Source organism: Glossina fuscipes, unplaced genomic scaffold (genome assembly GCF_014805625.2).
Source record: "Glossina fuscipes isolate IAEA_lab_2018 unplaced genomic scaffold, Yale_Gfus_2 147, whole genome shotgun sequence".
NCBI classification, from domain to species: Eukaryota; Metazoa; Arthropoda; class Insecta; order Diptera; family Glossinidae; genus Glossina; species Glossina fuscipes.
In genome coordinates, this window is record NW_023998490.1 from 2874060 (window position 1) to 2893096 (window position 19037).

Sequence of the window (19037 nt, forward strand, 5' to 3'; positions counted from 1 at the left end):
ATCAAAGCAAAAGTAAACAACAATAAAAGTTCAACGATTATTATAGATTTAATTGCAGCTGCTCACAAAGAATCGCGTAACGAAATTTCTGTGTTTTCTTATTAGCAAATGGGTTAAGAAAAAAAAAATTATAGTTCTTCGTTAATGAACTCCATTGGAAGCTTGCAAAAGGTTACACAATTTAAATTAATTTTCACAAAAGCACACACATACATATATAGTTCATAAGATAATTCTCACTTAATTTTTCAAATTTCCATTTAGAAACTTCTTGTTCGAGTTCTACAAATGAATTTCGGTGGAATTGCTGGGAGGAGACAGTGGAATATTCTTTTCTCTTTTTGTTGTTTATTAATAACTCAGTTAGTTGCATTGAGCTGCTTGTGAACTTGGCGGTTCTCTTAACTCATACTTTTTTTTCCCTATTATTTTTTATAAAATAATTTTTTTTTTTTTTTTTTACTGCCGTCTTCTGTTCATCTCGTGTTGCCATTCATTACGCCATACATAAAAGTGACATTTTTATGAGAAACATGGATCCTTATTGAATATGTAAGTATGTAAATGCATGAGAGTGAGCGAAATGAGATATGCGTGGGTTTTTTCCTTTACTTTTATTCGCGTACGAAGTGTACGTGTTTTGCATATGAAAAGATGTTAAGTCGCTAGAGTGAAGAGGAACAGAAATACTCAGTTCTTTTTATGAAGAATTTTTTTTTTAAACAAAATGAAAATTCGAAAATGTGTTCGAAAGAAGTTTAGGATAAACTTTAAAATTTCAAAACAATTTTTTTTTTTTTTTTTTTAAGAAAATTTTATTAAATTTTTTTTTTTTTTTTCCTTTAAAGAACCTTTTATTCAATTTGTTATTTTTTAAAGGAAACTTTTTCGTTAAACATTAAAATAAGTAAAAAGACTGTCGAGGTCCGCTCTTTATTATCATAAGATACCCTGCACCGCCTTGCAATTAATCACTTACAGCGGTCTTCCAAAATAAAACGTCATATGGAAAGTGGTTGAAAAAGAAGACCGATCCGAACCATTTTCAATAGTTTTCGTGCTTGGGTGAAAACGCGTCAATTTAGTAAATTTTATTAAAATATCTCAAAAACTGCATCTCGTAGGTTAGTGGAGCGACGGACAGACAAACTCAATAAAAATTGGCCTGTTTGGGCGTTACGCACTTAGCGTGTCCTTGTACCTTGTGAAGTGACGTTGGGTATAAAAAGTTTCACACTACATTTTCTTTTTTTTTTGTTTTTGCTCATGAAAAAAAAAAGAAGTAAAACATTCTCAGGTTAGAAATTTTTTAAAACTTTTTTCGATATTTTTCGAATCGCAATTTACCTTCAATATTACAAATTATGTTAACAAAATAACATGAGAAATACAAAATGAAATCAATTTGTTTCAATAAATTGTACATCAATACGAGACCGAATAGCCCGCACATGTTATCATTAATAAACATTTTTATTTATAATCGTAATAAAATTGTTTTAATGTAAATTTGAATGCTAAAATAAATACACAAGTAGTGGCTTATGAATCGCGTATTATTGGTTGGCAGGTTCTCATTTTGTTTAACATTTAACACCTCATACGAATTCACGCAAACACGTAAACTATGAAGACTTTCACAGATTAAAGTATTCAATGAAGAAAATTCATGTAAACTATCCGAGGGTTCTTTAAAACGTTCTTTTAGTTTGGCTTACGAAAGGATTAACGACGAAGAGGTAGAAAATATTTAAGGAAAAGTTTGTAAACAAAGAGTAAAGCTTTTCAATACGATTCGTTCATGAAATGCCGTAAGTCAGGCCGGTTTACTCACTTACATGAAAACTTTTAATATTGAGCGCTAGACGGCACACTTAATAAGCTTTTGTTGGTATAAAGCATAAAAATGAGGTAAATGCTTGAATGAGTATGTTAACCAATAGGTGCGGCGGAAACTTTTATGAGTTATTGTTGAAACAACACAATTATACGCTTCTATGTGCACCTTTTGCGCACACGTTTGTTCTTCTACTTAAATATGTTTATTACACTGTGTGCACGAAAGTAGTACATTACAAACCCCATATTTCGCCACAATTGAAAATGCTTGTTCACACAATGAGGCACATTTTGGTTCACTTAATCATTCAAGCATATAAAACATAAAAACATTATGGGGGAGCAGAAGCGGCCAATTAATATTCTATGTTACTTCATCTAATACAATTCTTAACATATTTTTTCTGATAGAATGCAAAAAATTGTGCACTTTGACACTTAACGGGCAAATTATTCATGGGAGTCCTTATATGAGCCGAGACTTGAAACATGAAGTAACTCAATAAAGATCTTATCTTATCTTCAATTACTTTGGCCTATAGATTTGAACAGTCTTTCTGTACAATTGACTGAAGCAGCTTACATACAAAATGTCCTTTAAAACTATTTTTAGCTCTAAATACGTTGTTACTTCTATTATCCTAAATAATGCAAACGAATAGAGTCTTTAAAGAAAATATGTATTTAAATGTAATTAAATATATATTCAAGTTAATTTCTTTAACAAAAAGCATGCTATTGGTTGTACAAATAAGTTCTCTACGGATTTTGATAAAACTCAAATTTAATAAAAAAAAATATTTGTTGTAAACAATAACCCCTGAAATTTTAAATATCATTTTCTATGTTCTTTTGCCTCTTACATAGGCTAGCTTGCGAACGCTCTCGCGATAGAAACTCCTTGCTCTCGAGGCGAAACAGTCATCGACCTATTTTTGGACGGCTTTAACTTTGGGCAATCGCTGGCCTGTTAAATAGGACCGCGCAGACTTGAAGCAACGGTGTTCAGCAGAAGATAGAGATTCTGGAGAACACGCCACAATCGGATGAAGTTGTCGGACTAAATTAAAGGCTACTTATTGGGTCGAGTTTTTTAGGGGCAGACGAACATCAATATGCAAATGTTCAATGTCCCCAAGTCTAATGTTTTCAGGAAGAAATCCCGCATTTCCATTCCAACCCAACCCAATTATTTCCGTGGCTTTAACTTCATTTCTTCCAGCTTAAAATAGGATACGATGCAGTGCCATTAAAAACATCCATCAGTTTGCACTTCGATATGCACTGAACGACAGCATGTAAACAAGTGAAATATATACAAAATATATATAAAGACCAATACTTAATCAAAAATTCGGAAAATTTTCTCAGGCGATCGATTTAAAGAAAGAGAGAGAACTTACTTCTACACCTAACATATCATATCATATTTATCGTTCGTACATTTTCAAACATGTCTGTCCAAATTCATTCCTGGTTTATCTTGTTTTATTGTCCAGTAACCCTCCGTCAATATCTCAGAGGTGCATTTCCATAGTCGCTCTTGTGATGTCCAGAAAACTGTACTGCACCACTGCCTGTCTAAAATCTTCACAACTTTTCATAATTTCGAAACATGGAATCGAATCTGGGGTCTTTACAAAGTTTGGTGATTTCAAGGCCCACCAAAATTATCTCTTCAATTTTTGTATCGCTGATCATCTAAAATTCTTGTTTTGGACAAACAAATGCTTCGCTTTCTTTATTTACAGATTTGATGAAATTTTTCATAAGACCCGATTTTATATGGACTGGAGCCAACACGACGTTATCTAAGTCAACTAATTGTACAATGGCGATATTTTTTGTTTCTTGTTCAAAACGTACTCTTGACGCCACTATTTTCTTTTTGTAATGTTTCGATCGGCCTCAACTATCTTCTTCCCAAATAGAACAACAATAGTTCATATATATGTATATCAAAAGCATTCCTGGTACTCAGCATGCGATTTTGTACGATCTTGCCGTAAGGTAGGCATATTATCATTATTATTACGGTATCATTAAATATAGGCAATTGTCTGAGCCGGCTTGCATTTTTATCAACTGGAATATCACTTAGGATAGCAAAGCCTACGACAATTGGCCATTCGATCGCAAATATATTTTAGCGAGAGGCCAGTATTATTTTATTTCCGTCACGGATTATTGAAAATTATTTAGGGTCTATTTCTTATAAGAATTCTTACGTGGAGGGGAATTCAAGATATAGACGTATGTGATTCAAATTCTGTGCTCTTGAACCAACAAACTAATTTTCATTAGAAAATATTAAAATCTACATTTCTCGCCACATAAAAGTTTACTTTTTTTTAGGAACCCTTATAGAGGAAGCAATTCAGAAAAAAAGTTCCATCCTGTCAAAATTCTTCCTTGAGATTATTATTGAGAAATTTTGAAAATCACATCTTTTTCTTACATAACGAGTTTTTGAAAGGAAAGCTTTTTATGGAGAATGATCGTAAAATGGTGCAATTCAAGTCTTTTTCGTCAGAAAACCTCTAAAAGTTGCAATCTATAGGGCACGTATCATCCGGACAAGCCGTCTGACAGATAGATAAGCTTAAATTAATTCTGAAAATAAAAGCTGGATCTGGCTGCGGTAGAGACCTGTAGAAAAGACAAATGTTGAGGCTGCCAGATGGCTGTTCGTTAATTCAAATCTCAGTGTGCTTTTATCATACCCTGTCATAATTGTAGCCAATGCTCAGTCGGCAAAGGCATAACACCTACCTATTGGACACACATGCACTACGTTACGGTCATTCCCTATTTCCTCCTCTCCTTCCCAACTTCTTCTTAACCATCGCCATATTACACCTATAGAAGACATTCCCCAAAAACCTCTATTACAAAGAAAAAGTCCTACTATTTAAAATTCCCTATCCTACAAGTGGTCTCTAATGGGCGTGACAATCGCGTCAATCTATACTGGTAAACGTCATGGTGAAGGAAGGCAATGTCTGCACCAACTTTCATCTATCAGTCTAGGTTCGTTGTGGCGTTCGTGGTCGAGGACGCGATTCAGCGCCGGCTTGACTTTGTATCATATTACGCCGAATTTTTCGAGAGTATAGAGTTCGAAACACACTCGCACATAGCAGTTGCTTTCCTTATGTCAAGTTTCTGTGCGTTCAAATCTCTTGCATGCTATTGTAGATAGGGTAGACATATCAAGCTAAATTTTTTTTTATATATATTCTCGTATATAGACGCACTTAATTTTTCATATTCCCTTAAAAATTTAGAAGGTAATTAAATTAGCTTTAAATTCGGTAAAGAATAACATTTGCGGAGAACGTTACAATATATCCCCGCGCGGGATTGACGTATTCGTCTAATTCGATTAATGAATGCCATTGCAGATCGGCATTAATGCGCTGTACGTTCGACAAAACGGTTGGGTAATTTATAAAAATCGTTGAACTACGTATTTATTCATTAAATTTTAGATTTTATCAAGTTGAAGCGTCGGAGGAAAATACAACAATAGCGTAAAAGAAACAATCGAAAATAGGTCACAGCTCTGTGAAAAGGCCTCAAAGCAATATTTTTGAGTAATGTAGAGCAATGACTTGAAATTATTTACGCTTAAAATAATTCAAATGAACTCATTTCTATTCCCATTCTACATATATGTGTGAAAGTTATTATTACTTATGAATATATTAAATTTGATAGATGAGATGTAACATTTAACTATAGAGTCTAGATTGTGCAATGGGCCCGGCCAGTCTGACTCAAATTCACAAGTTAATGCTCCTAACAAGCGCTCTAACGAGCTTCCTGCTGGACATGAAAAAGGATGAACGGGAAAGGTGAAACATTAGCTCATATGCTTAGTAAAACGGAAAACAAGCCTACAGCAAGCGTTAAAGAAACAAAGCAACTTAAGCCTGCAAATAAAACGGATGAAAAGCGATAAAGTTTGCTTTAAAAAAAATTTCAACTCTGATGCCTTTTGAGAGGTATCATCCTAACTCGTGTATTTGAGGGATTTTTAATAAATTTATTAAATAACACTCGTCCAAAAGCTGACAGGGAGTTCCTTTTCAAAGTTGAACTTGTCACTAACATGCTCAGGCAGAAGTTATATGCCTAACGAAACTAAGGCTAAATAATTTTCTTATTTTTTTCAATCTTTTTCTGTTTTCGTTCGCTGTTGGGTTGGATTTCGTATTCAAGTCAGTTGCCTTAAGGGAAACAAGAGGTATATATAAAAGAAAAATTAACTTCATCTACACAAAGAGCCAAGGAAATATTAACGTAGCACAGACTTACAAACAAGCAAAAAAAAAGTTGGAATTTTTTTTTTTTGCGTTCTTGTTTTTGAATTGGAACGAATCTCTTGCTCGCATTTACCAGCTCAAGTGAATGCATAAAAATCGCTTAACTTTCTTCTATATACAGGAAAGGCAATTGGGCCTATTATTTGATTGCTTTCATCTTTCTTTCTATAGCCTTGATAGACATTTTCACTGAACTCCTTTAAACCGATAAATCCATAGTTGTTATTTATTAAAATACACTTTATATTCGGAAGCTGGATATAAATTCTGATTATTGTAAACATTGTGGCGGTCAAACGACTCTCCTGCGTTTTTTTTTCTACTTCCGGATAAATGGAGTGGAACTTTCGCTGTCATTTTCAAATTGCAAAACACTTTCATCAACAACATACAACAAGACATGTGTATAAAGTTATCCAAAACGATTCGAAACCCGAATCTGTTGAGAAGTGACAATTCCATAGCGCCTACGGCGCGTTACAAATGGTTTGAAAAATTCAAGATAAACGTGTTCTTGGTGGAAGGGTGATTATGAAGAACTGAAGGAATGTTTTAAAAAAGTTTTTATGTAAAACTTTTTAAATAACTATAGAAAATGACAAAGTGCGACAAAATGCAAAAAGGAGCACACAACAGCAGCGTGAGCAATGAGAAGAACGAGCAAAATAACCCTAAAGGTTATTTATCTGCATTATTTGCAGACTATAGAGAAAAACTTTTGCTCTTCTTTAAACCACTGCCAACTACCATAAATCATAAGTCAATGCTAGCATATATATATATATATACATATGTATATGAAAATACGTATTAAAGTATGAGTGTTCGTTGCTGCATATGTGGTATGTTATGAACATTTATTGCTCGCTGAACAAAGTTAAAAAGTGAAAAATGCAAGTCACACAAGTAATATTGTGCGCTCTCGTACATGTGCACGTACACAAGAGCGTATAGCTATAAAATATTCTTGTTGGTTACACACTTGTTGCACGCGGTTTTGTAATTATTATTATTATTATCATTATTATTATTATTATTATTATTGTTGTAGCGTTAATATTATTATTATTATTTTCTTTCTTTCCCTTATACATTCTTATATTATTAAGGTTTCGACAGATATATGGTATAAAGCGATCGCATTGTTCTTTTATGATTATTATTATTAATTAATGTTCTAGCTTCTGTTAGTGTATCATTATGCTACTCCTGTATATACGTAGAATAGGTATTAATACTTAATTCTCCACAGAAAGTGATTGTAATAGTAAAACTGAAGAATAGTTTTGTTTGCTTTACTTGAACATTACCTGCACTGAGATGAAATGTGCAATCTCTTGCCCTTTTCGGATCTGATCTCTCGTCTGATTAACACGGATTTCAATCGACGACTTATGGTCTACTTAAGCTGGACTTGGAATCTCATCGAGGTTCTTTGACGTCTAGCTTTAAAGCCTTTCGGTACGGAATTCATACTTTGTCAGAAAGATAGGAAAAATGCACAATTAGCTATATGGACAATAGTTGGTGTAAAATACTTTGTGCCAGTGAAACAACTCTAAAGCATAGGAAAACACTTGTTCACTTAAACCCCTTATAAAAAGCAGATTTTAATTAAAAACTGACAGGTTCGCTATGTATCGACATATAGTTCCAATTCGCAGGTGGTGCTAAAAAAAGTGTTCAAGAATGATTTTCATTAAGAAGATTCCAGAGAGGTCCGATGTAAGTAGATTGGATTGGGATTGCTTGATTCAGATATAAGATATTTCTTGTATCAAGAATTTTCTTATTCTTTTTGAAACTGTTTGCACACCGCAATAACTGGCTGAGTGTACACAAAAAGACAATGAAGTAAAAAGCGTTTTGAGCTTCGTATTAATTAATACAAAAATATAGCTACAGGCAGTTCTTCTACCGGCTATAGAGCTCATTAACTCACTCATGTAGAAAGTCATGTATGATTTATTAATAAATCGTAAAAAATCCCGGTCGCATTAGTAGCTTGGTTTACTTGGAACTATCAATTACTCCACAATACTGCAATCATTCTGAATGTAAACTGACGACTGATCTTACAAGTTTGAGGTAAAGTAAGAGGTGAGGTTAGAAGCGGAAAAAATCACTTAGCTACCAACTAAACTTACTTGAAAATCTACTAAGAAAGTTCATATTTTTCTGACTGAGCGGCTAAATAAGGTAAGAAACTCGACTGGCTAACTCGATAGTTGTGGTTTCTAATCGCAAGTACGGTAAACTTTTTAATAAAACTGATAGGCTTAGGTGCTCACACTTGAAGACTTTAGTTATTGAATTTATTTTCCTGGCTTAAATTCATTGAAACGTGAACAATAGCATTTGTATTTGAAAAACAAAATTTTTTTTTAAATCGTCAAGAAGTTTTTTTTTATCGGCTGCAAAGAATTTTATTTCGAAGAGATTACTCTTTAACATTTGTGGTGAGATTGCGTCTGTACATGCGCTAGCACAAGTCATTAAGAAATTTTATCAAACCCTTTCGATAAAAGTATTGAATCAATAAGTCGATAACAGGATTTATTGATAATTCTTTGACAAAAATTTGATTTCTTGTAAACTCTTATCCTTTTCTAAACAAACTTTTATGTCATTGGGACCATTTGTTTGCGAGTTGTATTGAATTAAGGGATCACTTTGTTCGCGGGCTTCCCTCCGCCGAAAACAACAACCTGTTGGCAGTTTGGTGATTTTATACCACATCGAATAAAGTCGGATAGTGGGCCTAGTTGACGCCCAAAAGAGACCATTATAACAGAAAGATCAACAAAAAAAATAATTTTAAAAATTATTCTTAATTATCGAAAAGCAAAGTTGCAAAATACACTTGAAATCCTAGCGACATCGAAAGTCGTTTTTGAACGAAAATTTGGCCACGATAAAGCTGTTTTGTAACGTGTCACGGGGCGATGGTTGCAGCACCAAACTGAATGGATTGAACTTCGAATTATTCTCCAAATTTGGATCAAAAAGATGTTGAAAAGTGTGATTACAATCAAATGAGAACACCATTGGAAGTGGTAGACAATGTAGTCCGATCCCAATCACTTTTAGTAGCATTCACCTTTGGGGCCGAAACACTTCAGTTTTTGTAGGTTGAACATCAGAAACCCAATCAGTGATGGTCGTACATATAAAATATAAAAAAAAAAATTTAAATGTTAAATAACGATAAGGAGAGTGGTAATCTCACAAACACATGTTAGTATGATTGCTGATTAAAAAAAAGGGAACCAATTCAAAAAGGAAGTGCAAACTATTAGTAATTTTCCGAAGTAGATTTTTCTATCACGTAAATCTGCTAAATTAGTACTTATTGTTGTAACACTACTCTGCATGTATGTATATGTTCTCCAAAAGCTGGTTATTCGTCTGTTAATGCTCGTCAGTACATTCCATTGGTTTACTTGGATTAACGTAACAAAAGATCAAAATCTTAAACCTTTTATTTGTACTTGTTCCTTACCAGATCAATTTAAATGAATACAGTAAGAGTTACGGGATCACGGTCTATGCTCGTCGGCTCTAAGGCAGTTCGGTAATTCCTTTCGTTTCCGGATTCTTCAAATTAAATTCTCTTTTAAACATTTAATGCGATATTTTAATGCTCAAGTCTAGATGAACGCCCTCTTTCACATAACTCACTAGTTAAAAGCTAAGTTTCTAAGCGGACAAAAGACTGAAAATTACCACCCATAATAGACATCAATATAGAACTGATTCCAAATACTTAAAAAGAAATTAACAATCAAGGGCTTTTAAAAGATTAATGTCATCTAAAATTGATTTTAAATACGATAAATCAAATTTTTTTTTAAGTTCCCTTTAAATTCTATAAAAATGCCAAGCGAGATACAAGTTATTAGCTAAGGGTTCCTTAAAGCTGTTTTATTAGGTTCGCTTAGTTTAAAATAGTATTCAACTTGTGATATGGATTAACATAACACCTCATCGCTCTCGATCTTTTAAATGAAAGCCACAAGCCTGTGAAAAATAAGAACATGAAATATTACAAAGGCGGAAAATGTACATTTCGATTGAGAAAGAACATCTGAAAGTGGAAATGAGAAAATATTTTCATTTATTTACATTCGCGCAAGACTTTTGATTAATTGCTTTGAACATTTTTCGATTTCATTTTATTTTTAAACTTATATATACACTTGTACGACGTCCTTCCTTTCTCTCACTTATTCTTCAACTAATTCAATTCATTCTATTTGCAAATATTTTTACATTTTAGAGTAATTTTTTTCAATCCCACTTTTCAAAGTAAAGGGAATCTAATTAAAAGCACGTAATATATGTGCCAAAATTAATGTGCCAAAAGTCGCTGCACAAAAGCTATTTATCTTAATGATGTTCGAATCTCTTTGTGGAATTCCGCGCGATTAACGTCATCCAATGGGCCTAATACGCAAAAAATACAAAAAAAAAAAAAAAAATGACGCGCGCTGTTAAATTTGAAACACTTAGCTCAGACTTTATCAATATATTTTATTAAATATGAAAATGATTATAACAAGACTGGTATCTTGCACAAAAAATTCTAGCCAGACATTCTGTTAAATATCACGTATGGGATTGCGGTAGATCTCCATGCAAACCTGGATTATAGCTTAAAAAGCTCTTTATATAGGGTTCAGTTCAAATTGTCCTTTCGTAAAAACCGTTTTGGCTTAATTAAAAAGAAAGGTTGAAGAAAGAAATCGTTTGCTGTGTTAAACGCTTCCGATAATTAACTTATTTAACACAGATTGTTATTCATATCCATATTCCAATACCATTTGCTACTTAAAGAGTAAGAAAAAAAAGAATATTTTTTCCACTTATTCTTGATTTTTGTTGACAAATATACTTTGTACTGATGTGATATCCATGCGTAGTATATATTAAGTGTTGTTTTTTTTAAGGCAAAATTTATTTATTTACTTAGCTGCTCTTTGTATTGTGTAACAAAAACAACAACAATAACGTATAAGTGTTATTTAATTTTCAGCAATTACTCATACGCTCCGTTCAAGTTTTATTAACTACTGCTGATTTTTTGTCTACAAGCGAATTGACTTTTAAGGAAAATCAAATGCGCACATATATGCATGCATGCATGCACGCTTGCATGTAGACCAATTGCACTTAAATCGAAAAAGTTTTTTAATATACTAGAAATAAAAAGAGAAAACAAACAAAATCGTAAAAGTTTTTTCCTGGAGTAGATATCCTAGAGTTTCAAGTAGCGTCAAATTAATTCTGAGATGGTGCCAACTAGAAAAACTAAAAAAAAAATGAAGTAAAAGCATAGAAAGTAAAGAAATTAGATTAACCTTAGAGCTCATATTGAGCTCACTTACCGCTTAGGGCATGTAACTGCATTTAATTTTTTATGTTAATTATGAAAACGTATCAATGTTTAACTCGAGTTATAGTTGAACGATCCTATGAGAGAATGCGATGAAAACATGAATTTTGAATCCACAAAGCTTAAAAGGTTATGCGGTGGCGGTACGTAGCGTGTAACTAAATATGTTATCGCAGAAAGTATAATGACAAACACAATTTTATTCGGGACGTAAAATCGATTATTTTATTTTTCTGTAATTCAGACCAAATGCGAACATACATACGTAAAGACCGAGAGAGAGAGAGAGAGAGAGAGAGAGAGAGTAATTGAGAAAGTGTTTGAGGGGCAGTTTTAGTTTAGAATCTTTGATCATATAGTTTATAGAACTTTCGATGTTACAAAAAAAATGATGAAATTTATTGTCTGTCCTTTCAATGCTAATGAGTGTATTATAATTATAATTAATTAATAATTATAATTATTTATATACTATTAATGAATAATTATAATTATGAATGCAAAGTTTGCAAGAGAAGTTCTTTGATTGCAGTTTATCGATTATTCACTTTTAAATCCCATTTATTCTTTAACATAAAAAAAAAATAAAGTAATTTTTGATAATATCGGAAAAATAATTCTGCTCATAATAACTTTAGAAAGCAAATATACAAGAGGAAGTTAATATTTATCTTGAACCAATTCATGTATGTGCTTTGTGCAATTGAGAAATATCTCTTTTCGTATCTATTGATTTAAATAAATGTACAGATTAGGTTTTAAGTCATAATTGAACATGTTTTCAGTAGCGTTGAGGACGACCAGATGGAATCAAAAGTTGGTAGACATTTGTTATCCTTTCATTAAAAAAGGATAAAGGGAAGAAAAGCAATATTTTTAAGGTCAATTACGGAACGATAGATCAGATATAAATGAAGAAGAAAATTGGAAAAGCTTCAAATAGAAACTGTACTGTACTCGATTTAGCGGAAGTTCTGTTGAGGTGTTTGAAACAAAGCGCGTATATTGCTACACCCAACTACACAACTCTTATGCGAGCTTACTTCGTTACCTACAACACCTTAATACGAGAAACCGACTGCAACCATTGTAAAATGGTATGTCACAGCACATGATATTAAAAATAATGTATAAGATAGATTTAAGAGTAGAAAACCAAGACAGCATTTTTTACAACATGTTTTAATGGCTTAAAAGGTGCTTTGAGCGGTGCAGAATATTCATCTTATGGCCTTCACCTCAAAATTATAAAAAAGAAACAGCTTTAAACTATTTGGTTAAGGCTGGATACAAAAACGAGCTCGACAATTGAATATGAATAAGCAGTGACGAATTTAATGGAACAAATTTTCATCTTCCAGTCACCACTAAAGCGAAACGATATTGAGGCACATTTGAAAGGCAGGTCACATAGAAAAAGTATGAGCGAAATAGGCTATGGATAGGCTATAGGCACGGTAGCAAGTGAAAGCTGGATTAATACTACGTAATGTAATGCTCTTTCTTTTTAGTGATACACGACCTACTTCAATCTCGCTAGAAAATTGATTACACCCTCTGCTTCCAAAAACCATTGCGGTTAAAGCAAGCGTTTGATCCGTATGGCTCAGAATTGTCAACAGGAAACGCGACATCTTTCATCACGAAACTGCCTAACCACAATACAGCCCTGACTATGTCCTGTCCGATTATCATTTGTCTTGATTTTTGTTGAACTGCCTTCGTGGCGTACACCTGACTCAAAAATAGACCTACGAATGCCATTTGTTTCGATGTTCCGTCTCAGACTCTAAAAAATTCCACAATGCCAGTATGATTGTTTTGCTGCAGAAAAGGTTTATCGTTTGGAAAAGCACGTCATTGGTCTAACAAATTTCACTAAAAATATGTGAACCAAATGAAAAAGTTATATTTGGCCATATATATATATATATAGCATTAAAAGTTTTAGCAAAAGTTTATTGTTAAAAAAAAAAAGGAGTCCACCATTTTTTAATTTACAAGTAAAATACTTGGCTTATCGCATTCTAGTTTCCAAGTCCTTTTATTCGATAACCATATTTTTTTTAGAATTAAATTAATTTAGAATTTTTGGGCAGATGACTCATTTTCATTTGAGGGATGAACAAAATAACTTCAAATCATCAATCAAAAAAGTAAAAAACAATTTTTAATTACTTATAACTTTGTGTGGACATGGCCGGTTTGCAGCCGATAAATAGTAGAGATTTCCATAGAGTAAATTTCCGTAGAAAATTTCAGATTTCTGTCTTCCATAATTTGTGAGTAATGAGCGGAAATCCACAAATGTTTGCTTAAAGAAAAGGAGCTGCGTTGACTTTACACTTTGCTGCGGGCGTGTGCTTTGACCAATTTCGCCCATTTTCATTACGGACTTACGCGGGAAAATGTTCATTTTTGCAGTACGTAGGATGTCAACAGCATACATCACACAGACACGCGGAGGGACAGACATGGCTTAATCGAAACAGAATTTCATGCTGATCACGAATATGTATATTTTATATACACGAATATATGTACCGAACTTTCCACACGGACGCCGACAGACAAACAGGTAGCCAGCCAGACGGACAGGCATGGCTTAATCGATTCCTAATTTCACGCTGACCAAGAAAATACATGCTTTAGAGGATCTCCGAAGCTTTCCTTTGGGTGCTTCACACATTGCGGCAAAGTGATTACACCACGCGTGCAACAGTATTCCATAAAAAATCCTATTTCATATAACTTCTTGTTCATCTTCTTCTTGATTATTCAGAAGATTGTGAAAGTGTATATTATTATCCTTTTTAATTTTAATTTTATTCAGTCTGTCTGATAGGCAACCCTATGTTAAAAATGACACTAGTAGAACACCTTTAAAAAGGTTTTTTTTTTTTTTTTTTTAAGCAGTTAAGCATAAATAGAAAAACGAAAGGAAAACAAGAATAGTTAATTAATTCCATTCATTTAACAGAAGAGAACTATTGGCGTAAGGGCATGCATATAAATCTAACTGAACTGAAAATTTTATAAACTGACGGAGAATACACATTTAGTTTATGAACTTTCTCCATTGTATGCTACCAAGCAATTAAAAAATTTTGCACAGTTATTGCTTCACTGGCATCATCTCCTAAAGCTTAAAATATTTGCATAGCAACGAGCGGTTAAAAACACAACTAATGAACAAATAATATATAAGGAACAAGCGTTTAAATAATTGCGCATTTTTAAATTCAGATAACCAATACACAGAAATGTTCTTACACCCTTCGGGCAATGGTGGGAATATATTGGATTTAAGCTTTCGTTCTCCAGCAGCGTATAAAACGCATCTTTGCTCGATTCAGTATCAGCGAGTTGTTCTAACTCGTCCTAGCCACTTTGCTTCCTTTACACGGGTGTGTTCATAGACATCGAATTGAAAAGGAAAAATTTTACATATCATGTCTGATAGATTCTAAGGAAAAGATGCCCGGTTTTGTGTAAATGAAACAAAATATTTGATTACTTATTAAAATTAATTTTTCTTTTTCTTTATACTGCAACCCCTCTATCTAATCACACAGAAGATATTTGTCTAACTCTTCAACCACAACCTCTCAAATTGAGTTCTTTTAAGAGGTAAATTCGGGCTTTCAAAAAATCCATTTTTCCTCTAACGTTTTTTCCAATAGTAGAACACGTCGGGAAGTCTCAAACCGACTCGACAGAGAGGCAAGAGAAACTGCCAGTAATGCTACTACACCTACTACAGATACCACCATTTCTCTTACTACTCTATTAATGGTTCCATCTCCACCACGGTGTGTCGGAAACGTGTATACCAATTTTAATATAAATTTCTTGTGGATATAATTGACCCGTGACTGACGTTGATTTCTTTGATTCAAGTTTTTTCTTCCTTTGATCACAAGTTATTTTTGCAAGGCAACGCAAGGTGTAGATTTTACCGCAAATGATGTTGTTGTACATGCAACAAAAATATTGCCGTAGACCCTTACACCAAAATAAGCTACGTTTTTCAGGCATACGAGAGAAAAATACGGAAAAAGCGGTCGTGAGTCGTCTTACCCTAAACTAAATTTCTTAAGCTTAAATAAGTGTTGTTGCTTTTGAATTTGCCGAGTTATATATATCAGTAAATTGAGTGACGCTGATGACTGGCTGTTATAAGAAAGGGCAGATTTTCGTTTACTTTACAAGCCATGACATAACGATTCTCGCAGATTTCTCACGTGCAACTCCATTGTTAGCTTAAGGAAAATAAGCTCCAACTTTGCTAAATATGGTTAAAATAAGCAAAGAATTGATCAATTTTGTGCGAAATTTTTAAGCGGAAAATTCAAACATAGTTACATTTTACACAGAGTATGCTTTGCAGCTGATATAGATTTTCATCCACAATCCCAACACACTCAATAGAACTGCGAAATTGAAATGATTTACAGTAAATATTAAATAGAGTTTTTTATTCACTCTTTGCCTTCTTCGCATTGAATAAACTGTAATCACAATTAACGAGAAAATTAAACATTTTCTATTTACACTTGAAGTACAAAACTCTTTTCATTCATTTTTTTTATTGCTTAGTTTCGAAATATATATAAAAGAAATTAATTAGAAATTCTCCAACCGCTAACTTTGTAAAGATTCAGAGAAAGAACTTAGTTGAACACGTTGAATCCATTCTGCTCAGCACAACATATCTATCACCTATTGTTGTGTTGATTTGATGAATTTTACACGAGGAAGAAGAAATTAATTTCGTATTCAAGATATGCATTCAACTTTCCCGTCTTGTTTTCTTATCATCTCTCATTTATTCTCAGATCATCAGGTTTACTAACTCTCCTGCTACAGCGTAATTCGTTTGAAGTCAGGGCTGCAATCGCTTTTTCACACATTTAAATGAGAGTTTAAGTATCTATTATTCATTCCATTCCATATCCATTTTAAAGCAGCCTTCTTATCAAATCTCATTTTGCTCTTTCATCAATTTTCACGCAACGTTTGTAAGGTAGGAAAGCTTTAACAAACAAATTTTCCCGGTTTTACACTGAAGCAGGTTCAATGGCCCTAATAACTTATTCCCATCCTTTATAAGTTTGTATGTTATTTAGGGCCGATTATTATAGCCCTCTTCAGTATATCCTGTATACGAGGTTTTTGTGGCCATCCAAGGGCGAAATTCGAGTTTGTAGTTGCATACCTTTACCTCCATCTATTCATAAATTTTTTATGGATAAATAGATATCAATAGTAGAATATCACTACTACCAAACATATACATTCCTTAAGATTACGGCAGGGCACGTGTATTCCAATCCGATTTCTATAACATCAGGCCGGAAGGCTTGGACTATTACTATTCTTATTGAGCAACAAAAGTAACGAATGGCTTGTATTCATGTAAAGCAGTTATTTTATGTAGGGCAAGGTCCAAATCATCAAATTTAACGGTTGTGCACATTGATACTTCGGATTACTTTATTATTTTTCCCAATAGATGTCTCTGATCAAAATACATGCAAGTACCTTTTGTGCTTAAACTTCGATAATATATAGAAAAATGCATTTAAGTTTGTGTGTAGAAAGTCCACACTAAGGCCGGAATCGACCTACAAATTTAATATTTAGCCAGCAATTAGCCTCTTATTTAAAACAGAAATATCTGACTTCGAAGCGGAAATGTCCCGGATCTGGTCTTTTCAAATTATTCACAGTTAATGCCTGATTAGCTTAACTTGCGGTTACTCTACTCCACATAATATATCTTAAAATTTCGCGTTGCATCGAATCGAGTACCTTACGATTTTAATCCTCATTAACTACCTGTTACTTGTTTTGCAGGCCGCTTTGCGTATCTGCCTGCTGACATCATCATTATTATCAGAAACTTTATTTCAAATTTCAAATTCTTCGCATCTACTCTAGCCAGGCAAAATTTGTGTTGACAGTTTTACCAAACTTCCTTAGTATTGCTTCAGAGTGAGCTTTTCCATACACGAACGGGGGCTGAGCAATATTATCATGCTTATCTCATTAGAATACGTCGTCATGACGTATTTTAATATTTCACTAAAGCGTTTTACTTCCATTGAATACTTGCATGCATAATAGAAACAAGGAATAAGCAGTAGGGACCAAACGAGTCGAATTAAGCTGACTAAAATTAATATTTTCTTTTGTTCCTTTTTTTTTTTTTTAGTTTTTTGATGCTCTACCGCAATTCCTGTTATTGTTGTCTGTCCACTAGTCGCTCTTTTTTTCTACCACAACACTTGTCGTGGTTTATCTGCTTTTTCCAGTGTTTCAATTTTATATAATGCGAGCAAACACACACATGCACGCATATGTATGCATATAAATATACAGATTTATATATAGTTGATATACATATGTATAAACGCCATAATTTATAGACTATGCAGACTGTTCGTTAATTGTGTGTTTAATGTTTTGTTAGCTCTCTTCGTTAGCATTTTTATGGTGATCTAAGCCTTTGTGACAGTTAATGTGCATGATATGTGCAGACATGTACGCTTGTATAAGTAAAAATGATAGAGGGTAAGTAATCGAATCGAATGTAATCCAAAGTAAAATGACGCAGATACGCATGCATATAAATGTATATATACATCTGGGTGTGTTATGGAAAAATTCTACTTATACGAGTATTAGTATTACTATTACTCGATATTTCAGTGCTTGTTAACAATGGAGAGGCGTTCGCTAAAATAATTTCAATTATTTAGATTAAAATTAAACAAAAGCTATTTTATTGTTATTCTCGTTTCTTTGCTATCTACATTTCATTTCAATACACTAACAAGTGACAGCGAGGAAAAAAAGAAAAAATTTAATCTGTTTATGGCCTGACTAACGAATCTTGGCATACGTCACTTTATTCCTTATTTAGCTCTATTCAGTTATTTGTGTGTGCGCGCGTGCTTTAACATCTACGTAGGCGGTCGTGATAAAAGCGTATTTGATGTAAGTACAATAAATGTCAATTGCTTTACTCTATGTTTTGATCATATCAAAAGAAAAAACGGAGGATTGTTACTCATTTTTTTTTTTTTTTGTTTTGTTGAAAGAAATTTTATAAAAATCATAAACATATTTATGTGCTGTGCGCAAACAATAGTCGTCTCCTTCTTGGATGCTGTGATCTATTGTGAATCTCTTGCGTCGTATCTCAAACTGTCAGCATGGAATATTATGCATTGATTGCTATAAAATTATATGCAAACACGTCTTGGTTTTTGCGTCGTGGTAATATCACATCCTCTCACATTCCAATGATTTTTCAACACTTGCTCTCATGCCAAATATGACACATAGCGTTCCCCAAGCGGCATCTTTGCCCGACCCATCTCCGTCCAATTTCTGGCTATGCTCGAAACCCAAAAAAATCCTTATGGGGACATCATTGAGACTCCTTGTGGGGTTTTAAATCGAACTAG

At 33.3% G+C, this 19037-nt stretch overlaps 1 protein-coding gene across 1 annotated transcript in view; it reads left to right on the plus strand.

The window, feature by feature from the left end:
• Nucleotides 1–527: 527 nt before the first annotated feature.
• LOC119641142 (diacylglycerol kinase 1) overlaps nucleotides 528–19037 on the plus strand; it is a 123567-nt gene continuing 105057 nt past the window's right edge. Inside the window, exon 1 of the mRNA XM_038039630.1 lies at nucleotides 528–552. The gene's annotated coding sequence lies outside the window, so the exon portion shown is untranslated. The remainder of the gene's footprint in view (nucleotides 553–19037) is intronic.